Below are 10,126 nucleotides of genomic sequence, written 5' to 3' on the forward strand. Positions count from 1 at the left end.
CTATTTGGTATTGCATCGAATATTGAGCGGTTGCTCGGAAAAATTATGGCGAATTGGAGGACGGACCTGACAGAAGTTTAGGGAGAGTTGAAATCAGGAGGGGTATCTTCCAAGGGGACTGCCTGTCACCACTGATCTTTGTAGTGTGCTTGATACCACTAACACTGATACTGAGGAAAGCAAAAGTTGGGTATGCATTCAAAAGCCGCCAACAAAAAGTCAATCATTTGTTATTCATGGATGATATCAAACTTTATGGTAAAGATGAAACCCAAGTCAGTTCCATCGTTGATACGGTGTATACCTTCAGTGCTGATATTAGAATGGAGTTCGGACTGAGAAAGTGTGGTGTGTTAGATTTGAAGAGAGGCAAAATCAAATGAATGCACGGACTAACGATACCGTCGGAGGAGGTTATGAAGCAGAATAGAAGAGACGGGCTATAAGTACTTGGGGGATTTTGGAAATGGATAAATTGACGGAGAAAGAAATGACAGAAAAATTTAAGGAGGAGTACTTGCACAGACTGAGACTGATCCTTAAGTCGAAATTAAATGGACGGAATAAGATGGAAGCTATCAACACCTGGGCGGTTTTAATCTTTAGATATGGAGCAGGGGAAATCGCATGGACAGTCGCGGAACTATACAGCTTAGACAGAAAGGCAAGGAAGCTGCTTGCCAGATATGAGATACTCTACATAAAAAGTGTCACAAACAGACTATATGTACCAAGAGAAAAGACGGGGAAGAGGACTGACTGGATGCGAACACAGCATTAGAACAGAAGAAAACAACATAACAAAATGCTACAGAACCGTTTTTATTAGAAGAAGGTGAGGCTTGTGTAGGATGAAATATTGCAAAGATAAAGCACTGTACAAGCAATTGAAAACCAATGAAACTGAAAATAGGTGGGTAAAGAAAATAGTGCATGGACCATTTCATAGGGATGTTGAAATTAAGACAGACAGAGAAAAAAGATGGCTGTGGATGACTTCAAATGATTTAAAACCGGAAACTGAGATTCTAATCTGTACTGCCCAAGTGCAAGCACTAAGAACAAACTACATAAAATACAGGGTAGACAACACAGTAGAAAGTGATAAGTGGAGAATCTTTGAAACCGCATGGCATATTACCAGCCAATGTATGCCACTAGCACAGAAGGAATATATGAGACGCCACGACAATATAGCAAGGCTTGTCCATTGGACACTTTGCAACAAGTATGGACTTGACAGAGGAAAAAATTGGTACGACCTCAAGCCCGAAAGCATCATCGAAAAGGATAATGCAAAAACCTTGTGGGATTTTATGACTCAGTGCAACCATGAGATAGAGACTAGGAAGCCAGACATAGTCTTAATTGAGAAAGAAAAGAAACTATGCTGGATCATAGATATAACATGCCCAGCTGACAACAAGGTATGCGATAAGGAAGAAAGAAAAGTCGATAGATATGACAGGTTAGCTTGGGAGGTAAAACAGTTGTGGTCGATGAAGAAGGTGGTAGTAGTACCAATTATTGTCGGAGCCTTGGGAACAGTGAGTAAAAATCTCGAGACGTTCATGGAAAAAATAGGGGCTACAATAAGGGTGCAGCTCTTGCAGAAAACAACACTGCATGGAACCGCTTGAATATTCCGGAAGGTGCTCGTAAAAAAGAGGTGTTACTTTAGTTCAATGGTAGTGAACAGCTGACAACGTAGTACATCTCCAGCGTTAGAAACTGTGCAAAGGCAATAATAATAATAATAATAATAATAATAATAATAATAATAATAATAATAATAATGATGATGATATAATAATAATAATAATAATAATAATAATAATAATATTAATAATAATAATAATAATAATAATAATAATAATAATAATATAATAATAATAATAATAAATGAATAATAATAATAATAATAATAATAATAATAATAATAATAATAATAATAATAATAATAATAATAATAATAATCTTTTCTTGAGTTTGTAAGTCATGTAATAGAAGATAACTATTTCATTTTCATTTCAGTACATTTTAATATTTCTATATGCCTTTGAGTCTGTCTCATTTGGTGTGTTTTAACCGATACCAAATAATCCATTGATAAGGAGGCAATCAGGTAATCCCTAAAGCAAAAAAAAATCTCAATTCGATTGTTCCTATTCAGTTATATGTGGTCGAACTATTGTCTGAGTAGAAATTAGAGGAAAGATGAATAAGAGAAGACTGAACCTCGAGCAGACAGGTACGAATGTAGGCCATGCCCACCACTACATACTGCAGCAGATTTATTCGAAAGGAGAAATGAGAAAGTGATAATTAAAATAACAGCAACCAAAACGATATTTGCAGATAAAACATGAGGTAAGTTTACATGTTCTTCTTTCGGTCTTAAATTATTCTTTACATATAAGCACTAAGGGAATATACTAATATTACAATGTTAAAACATATTAAAGAGTTGCTCAAAAATAAGAATTCAAGTTATTATTTTTATGGAATATTAATGAAATTATTATTTTTAGAGGATGAAAATTTTTCTATGTTCCATGTATCAGAATTGGTAAAGTAAAATTAAGTAGAATGTAGTTAGAGAACCTTTAGATGACATTCTACATATAATGTGGAATCATAAGACAAAAAATGGTGAAAGGTTAAATGTATTGGGCAAACAGATTACAGCTGACAGAAGAGAAAGAGATGTGATGCAAAATATTGATGACATACTAGATATAGAAGATATACTAGATACAGATGATATACTGGACAGAGACGACATACAAGATATGGATAAGTCTACTATATGTTACTAATTTGGAATATATAAATTACCAGATACTAGATATAGGTGACATATTAGTTAAAGCTGGCAAACGGACTTGTCACATAAGTATTATGGTTACATTTCCAAGGTACTACTCACCTGCAAGATATTTCTGGGGAAAATACCAGGTATATTTGAGAGTTTTACTAATAAAAATCCTTAAATATATCTGGACATTTTAGCAGATACATCTGAAATTGTAAGTATTGGAAATATTTTTCTCCCCATTTTACGAAAATAATCTTCTGAACCCGATAGGCTTTGTTCAAACCAATACCGAGTATTAATTTAATTTTTAATTTACTTTAGAATCTTATATATGTAGATCTACATGTAATATATACACATATATACACATATATATACATGCATCCATATATATACACCCATACACACATACACACACACATACATAGGTGCAGGTGTGGCTGTGTGGTAACGAACTTCGTTCCAAAACACATGGTCCTGGGTTCAGTCCCACTGTGTGGTGACTTGGCATGTATCTTCTGCTATAGCCTCAGACCAACAAAAGCCTTGCCACTGGATTTTGTAGACAGAAACTGAAAGAAATCAATCGTATATATATGCATGTATATATGTAAGTCTGTGTGTGTCTTTGTGTTTTTCCCTCATCACTGCCTCACAACTGTGTTCGTTTATTTACATCCCTATAACGTACTGGTATCACAAGAAGAAACTGATAGAATATCAGGCTTTTGATAACCAGGCTTATCAAAATATAAAGAAACACTTGGCAGTAACTCATATTTTTGTTTGCCCACACAATTTATCTTTGTGTTTGTGTGTGTGTGTGTGTGTATACATATATATATATATGGATTTCATAGACAGAAACTTAAAGAAATCAATCGTATATATATGTATATATATATATTTAAGTGTATGTGTATGACTTTGTTTCTGTGTTTAACCCACATCACTGCGTCACAACTGTTGTTCGTTTATTTACATCCCCATAACTTACTGGTTTCACAAGAAAAAGCTAATAGAATAAATACCAGGCTTATCAACATAAAAAAGCACCTCGCTGTGTCTCATATTTTTGTTTGCCCACTCAGTTGTGTCTATCAAATTATCTTTGTGTATATATATATATAATACACACACACGCACACACATATATATATATACACACATGTATGTATATGTGCATATTCATATCTAATATATCAAAGTCAATGTCTTTATGTGTGTTCGTGTATTATTTATACATTCGAAAACTGCTGCACCGATCATAATGAAATTTGGAACACAAAATCGAAGCCTAGGGAGAAGGGCAATGCTGTGTGTTTCATACAATTTCATGGAACAAAATTACTGAATGGATCTTTATGATATTTGAAACTTAGATTCAATGCATAAGGGCGGGTATAATGCAATATGCTTGGTTTGAATTTCAGATGGCTTAAAGGGGGCACAACCCTCCATAAAAATTCATAAATTTTCGATGGTGATGCAATTTCAACCATAGGTAATTGACACACATCAAGAAGTATTCTCAAAGTTTCCACTTCACATGAGGATTCTAAGATACCCTAATGGGGGCCTTAAACTCCCAAATTTTAGTCATTTCTTTTATGATCCAAAATTAGGTCAAAAGTACTGAATCGATCTTTACGAAATTTGGAAATTATATTCTATGCATAAGGGTCACAATCCCCATGACAAGTCATATATTTTTGCTGTTGATGACATTTTTACCATAGATATTAGACACAAATGAAGTAATATTTATAAAATTTCATCTTCTTACAAATTAGAAAGACCCCTTCATGGGGACTTAACACCCACAATTTTGTCATTTTATCCAAGCAAAGACGAATAGTTGTACTCTTGGAAGCTGTGGGGGTCATCCTAGCATAGAAGATGAGCATTATTTGTAATTCAATGGTACAACAGTGTAACAGTTTGCTTTGACATACACTTAGACTGTGATTTCTGCAATGTGCTGTATAAATTGTTAAGTAAATGAGAAGTATCTTAGCCTCCACTGATTCAGTTGAAAAGTGTTGAGTAAAGTTACTTGATTGCAGATCTCCTTTCAGTCTTTTATTGTCACTGGGTCATACGTAGTCGCCACATGGTAACATTGATTTCAAGGCCTTCCCAGATGAGTGACTGGTTATTCAAAGACATTTATAGATTGTATAGTTATTCTGTCCAGTTATGTATCAGTATAGTGGTCATTTGCAAACTCCAACTTTCATTTCTCCTTAGCCCTCACGTCACACAGTTGTTAATGTTTATTTCAGTTGGGTCACGCTCTTCCAATTGCTATAGATTCGTAATGCATCTTACGGATGTACCTGTCACCTGCATGGGGAGGAATACTACATTGGGAGTGGTAACGACTAGGGTACTGTAGCTGACTGCTTATTGTGATCATTCGTCGTTTGGTTTCCTATAGCTTTGCTCTCTTTTACAAAACCAGTGAACATATATTTCCTATTCAAAGAAATCCAAACAATTGATATAAGACCCAAGTTAAAAAGATTCTCAAAAATTCAACTTCTCTGGTTGACATTAAGATGCCTACCCCCAATAGGGGTGTTAACACTTTAGAGCTCCATGCCCTCCATTTTTCAGGAACAAAATCCTTTTAACAGGTTCTATAAGACTGGAATTTTGGAATATGCGCATAAAAATCAGCAGTATGGGATACATGTGGCACGATTACAATTTTTTTAGGGTGTGTACAGAGGGAAATAACCCTCATCTGCAATTTTGGTGAAATTCGAAACATAGGTATTCCAGTTCCTTACAGAAAATATAACAGAAAAGTTTAATTCTTCAATTGTATGTAACACGGGCAATGCCGGGTAACTCTGCTAGTATATATATATATATATATATATATATATATATACATGTATATATGAGTTAACTTTTAAATTAAAACTTAGATAGGACACATTAAATTCCAATATCCAAACATTGTTTCGGGTAAGACCCAGGGAGTGTGCCAGCAGAGCACAATCACCACTATGGCTACCAGATGTGGACCGTGTTAATGCGCTTTCGTCTCTGGATTTATGTAAGGGATTCTTTGATGTACGAGGGGCGTTCAACAAGTAATGCCCCTGACCCACTTCCCATAGTAGTAGAGCAACGAAACTTGGCACAGTCTTTTTCTACATAGAAACCACCCAGAGTTACGCATTTCTCCCATCGTTTGATGCAGCTCTGGAGACCGTTTTTGTAGAAGACCCCAGCTTGGTCCTCCAACCACGACGTGACTTCAGTCATCAAGGCTGCATCATCTGGGAAACACTTTCCTTTCAAAAACAACTTCATGGCTGGGAAGAGGTGAAAATCAGAGGGTGCAAGGTCAGGATGGGGGAGGAGTTCATAGCCGCACGCCTGTGCTTCTGATCTGGTGACACGTGAGTTGTGGACCGGAGTGTTGTCCTGCAGGAGGAGGATGCTTTTGCTGATCTTGCCCCGCCACTTGATTTTGATAGCTTTTCTTAATTTCCTGAAAAGTGAAGCATAATAAGCTCCTGTAATTATGGTACCCTTTACCAGGAAATCTGTCATCACTACTCCGTCCTGGTCCCAGAAGACTGTGAGCATGACCTTGCCAGCGGAGGGCTGCACCTTGCTTCTTTTGGAGGAGGTGAGTCACGGTGCTTTCCATTGACTGGGGCTTTGGTCTCTGGATCATAGTGATGGACCCAGGTTTCATCCTGTGTAATCAGTCTTTCAAAAAATTTTGACTCATCTTCTTGGCACATCTCCAAATTCATCCTCGAGCACTCGACGCGTTCTTGCTTCTGGAAAGGTGTGAGCAACCTGGGAATCCATCTGGCAAACACCTTTTGCATATGAAAATGATCATAAATGATAGTTTCCACAGACCTGGTACTAATCTTGACCTCATGGGCTATTTGGCGAATAGTTATGCGTCGATCTTCCAAATTGGCAGCCTCAACCTGACGGATAGATGCCTCATGAATGGCAAAAGGGGGTTGACCAGATCTGGGAGCTGTTTCCACAGAGTTCCGACCCTGTTTGAATTCACGATGCCAGCGTTTTACAAGGACATATGATGGGGCATCATCACCATAAGTTACTTTCATTTAATCAAAAGTCTCCCGTGGTGTGTGTCCTTTCAAATACAAAAACCGGATCACTGCTCGACACTCAAAAGGCTCCATTTCACACTTGACTCAGTTTAAACACCTGTAAATCAGAAACCACAATTAATTCAGAGTTGTAATTTGCCACTTAATCTATAGGGATAGACAGAATTACACATGCAAAATTTCAGCTCGATCAAACAACTGCAAGTGGGTCAGGAGCATAACTTATTGAACGTCCCTCGTACGTTGGGTATATTTTAAATGATTCATATGGAAGACGGAGTGAAACTAGCAGCTTTATTGCTTTATCTAGCACAACAATCGTTTCAGCTGCCTTTTCCACAACTCACTAGTGGGTGGGGAACGATGTAATGACATCAGATGCATCGCGCAGTATAGGAAGCCTCATCAGATGACGTAATATGATTCGAAAGTTATAAGTTTTACATTTCATCCCAAGTTAGATGCTGGTGGTATTGTGGTGTGTTACTAGTAGTTCACAAACATTGGTGAAGTGAGGATACTGGTGGTCAGTTGATAAGAAAATAAAAAATAGAAAAAAATATACTGTAAATGGAGGGTAAAAAATATTGTTTAAATATATTTGCTTATTTATTTGACTATTATCATTAACCTGAAGATTGACTATAATTATAATTCGAATTTTTAATGAAATTTAAATTATTATAATTTGAATTGGGTTATGGCCACGAAACGTACGTAGTGGTTTTACTTATTATATTATATTATATTAAACTTTTTAATACTTTTTGATAGTTATATAAAAAAAATTAGCAAAATTAAAATATAAAAATCATTTTTAAATTAAAAAATTAAAAGTTTAAAAATTAAAAATTAAAAATTTAAAAAATATAAAAATTTATAAATATAAATTAAAAATTTTTAATTTAAATAATTTAAATTTTAAATTTTATATATTTTGTATATTATATGAATTATATTTATTTTTATGTTTTGGTTTATATTCTTCACTGTTTGATTTGCTTCATTGTGGTTTTATCTCTAATTTAATTTATATTTATACTGTGAAATTTGATTTAATCCTTAATCTAATTTTTCCCTGTATGTTTGGATTTATTCCCTAATATTATATATATATTATATATATATATATATATATATATATATATATATATAATACATGTAAAACCCATATTGTGCACATAAAGTGTCGTTGTTATTTTATTTTTATATTTTATCATTATTAATCTTTTTCTGTTTGGTTAGTATACACACTAAAACTGTAATATATAGGTAATAATGATATATATGTGCGTGTGCATGTTTATGTCTGTATATACACACACCGGCCACACGCGTTATATATATATATATATATATATATATATATATATATATGTGTGTGTGTGTGTGGTTTGTAGGTCGGTATGTTGGCCACTCTGTCAATTCCAGTTTATTATTGTATTTATAAACATGAAGGAAACTAGGTCAAACCAATTGTCATGGTATTTGAAAATAAACTTTACAATGATAAAGCACAATGCTCGGAAATCGTGTTGATCCGCTGAAATTTAGACCAACTCATCGCTATATTTTACCACCTACACTTAGCAAAGAACTGATAATTTGGTGAACTCATTTTATGATTTTAATTTTCCAACAAAGAGACTTGTCCTTACATTGTCTTTATACTGGGCAGGAATAGGAAAGCGCCATCTTCATACTTTTGTATTTGGTTGTTTTGCAACTTTCTGAAAATAAAGAGACAAATATTACACACGTTAAGATAAGTAAAAGTAAATAAATTTGTTTTCTGTTGTTCGATACTGTCTAAATTGCTCTTTTGTCAACACCAAGAGAATAAAAACTGATGCTCACAGACAATTGTTTATTTCTCTTCATAGTTCTCATAGAAATGTTGTTTGAACAGGAGTAAGTTTCTTCATTCTAACTTAATTATCCTTAAAGAATACATTCTACTAACCAAACAGAAAAAGATTAATAATGATAAAATATAAAAATAAAATAACAACGACACTTTATGTGCACAATATGGGTTTTACATGTATTATATATATAATAAGTATATATATATATATATATATATATATATATATATATATATATATATATATATATATATATATAATATTAGGGAATAAATCCAAACATACAGGGAAAAATTAGATTGAGGATTAAATCAAATTTCACAGTATAAATATAAATTAAATTAGAGATAAAACCACAACGAGGCAAATCAAACAGTGAAGAATATAAACCAAAACATAAAAATAAATATAATTCATATAATATACAAAATATATAAAATTAAAAATTTAAATTATTTAAATTTAAAATTTTTTATTTATATTCATAATTTTTTATATTTTTTAAATTTTTAATTTTTAATTTTTAAACTTTTAATTTTTTAATTAAAAAATTTTTTTTAATATTTTAATTTTGCTAATTTTTTTTATATAACTATCAAAAAGTATTAAAAAGTTTAATATAATATAATATAATAAGTAAAACCACTACGTACGTTTCGTGGCCATAACCCAATTCGAATTATAATAATTTAAATTCAATTATAAATTTGAATTATAATTATAGTCAATCTTCAGGTTAATGATAATAGTCAAATAAATAAGCAAATATATTTAAACAATATTTTTTAAGAAATAAAAAAAAATAATATTTTTCTTATAAAAAACTCTATTATCAAATTAGAACTTTAATGATTAGGATTATGTCATACAATCCAATTATAATGTCAAATATTCATAGATAGAAAATGTATTTAACTATTAAGATATAATAAGGCTTGAATAAACATAATAAACTCACGAATAGCCTAATCTCAGTTATAGTCAATATCTGATTACCAAATTATTTAACAAATAAATAATCACCATTCATATTTTTAAATTTTAGCTGAAAATGGCGGGCTTAATCGCAATGCATTTCGGTAACAATCTGCCTATTCGGAACAAAAATTCAGTATTGAACTATTCCAGTGAAAAATATAAATTTAAAATTAAGGATAACATCTTTATAAGAAATTATTAGTAGTTAGCGTGAAAAAACTCGTAAGAGAAAAAATCTGTAAATTTTCATAGATATGTAAGTATAAACATTCGTACATGCTACGACGAATTCTACGGTTGGCTGTCGGGTATGCTATATTGTGTTTTTTCCTTACATGTTTTGA

The 10,126-nt window shown here is 32.7% G+C and overlaps 1 protein-coding gene across 1 annotated transcript in view; it reads right to left on the minus strand.

Annotated features, from left to right (window-relative positions):
* The window catches only part of LOC115230211, a 34,553-nt gene extending 25,859 nt beyond the window's left edge, over positions 1-8,694 (minus strand). Inside the window, exon 1 of the mRNA XM_029800415.1 lies at positions 8,595-8,694. The gene's annotated coding sequence lies outside the window, so the exon portion shown is untranslated. The remainder of the gene's footprint in view (positions 1-8,594) is intronic.
* Positions 8,695-10,126: the final 1,432 nt, after the last annotated feature.

The sequence above is a fragment of the Octopus sinensis genome, unplaced genomic scaffold (genome assembly GCF_006345805.1).
Source record: "Octopus sinensis unplaced genomic scaffold, ASM634580v1 Contig14925, whole genome shotgun sequence".
Taxonomy (NCBI): domain Eukaryota; kingdom Metazoa; phylum Mollusca; class Cephalopoda; order Octopoda; family Octopodidae; genus Octopus; species Octopus sinensis.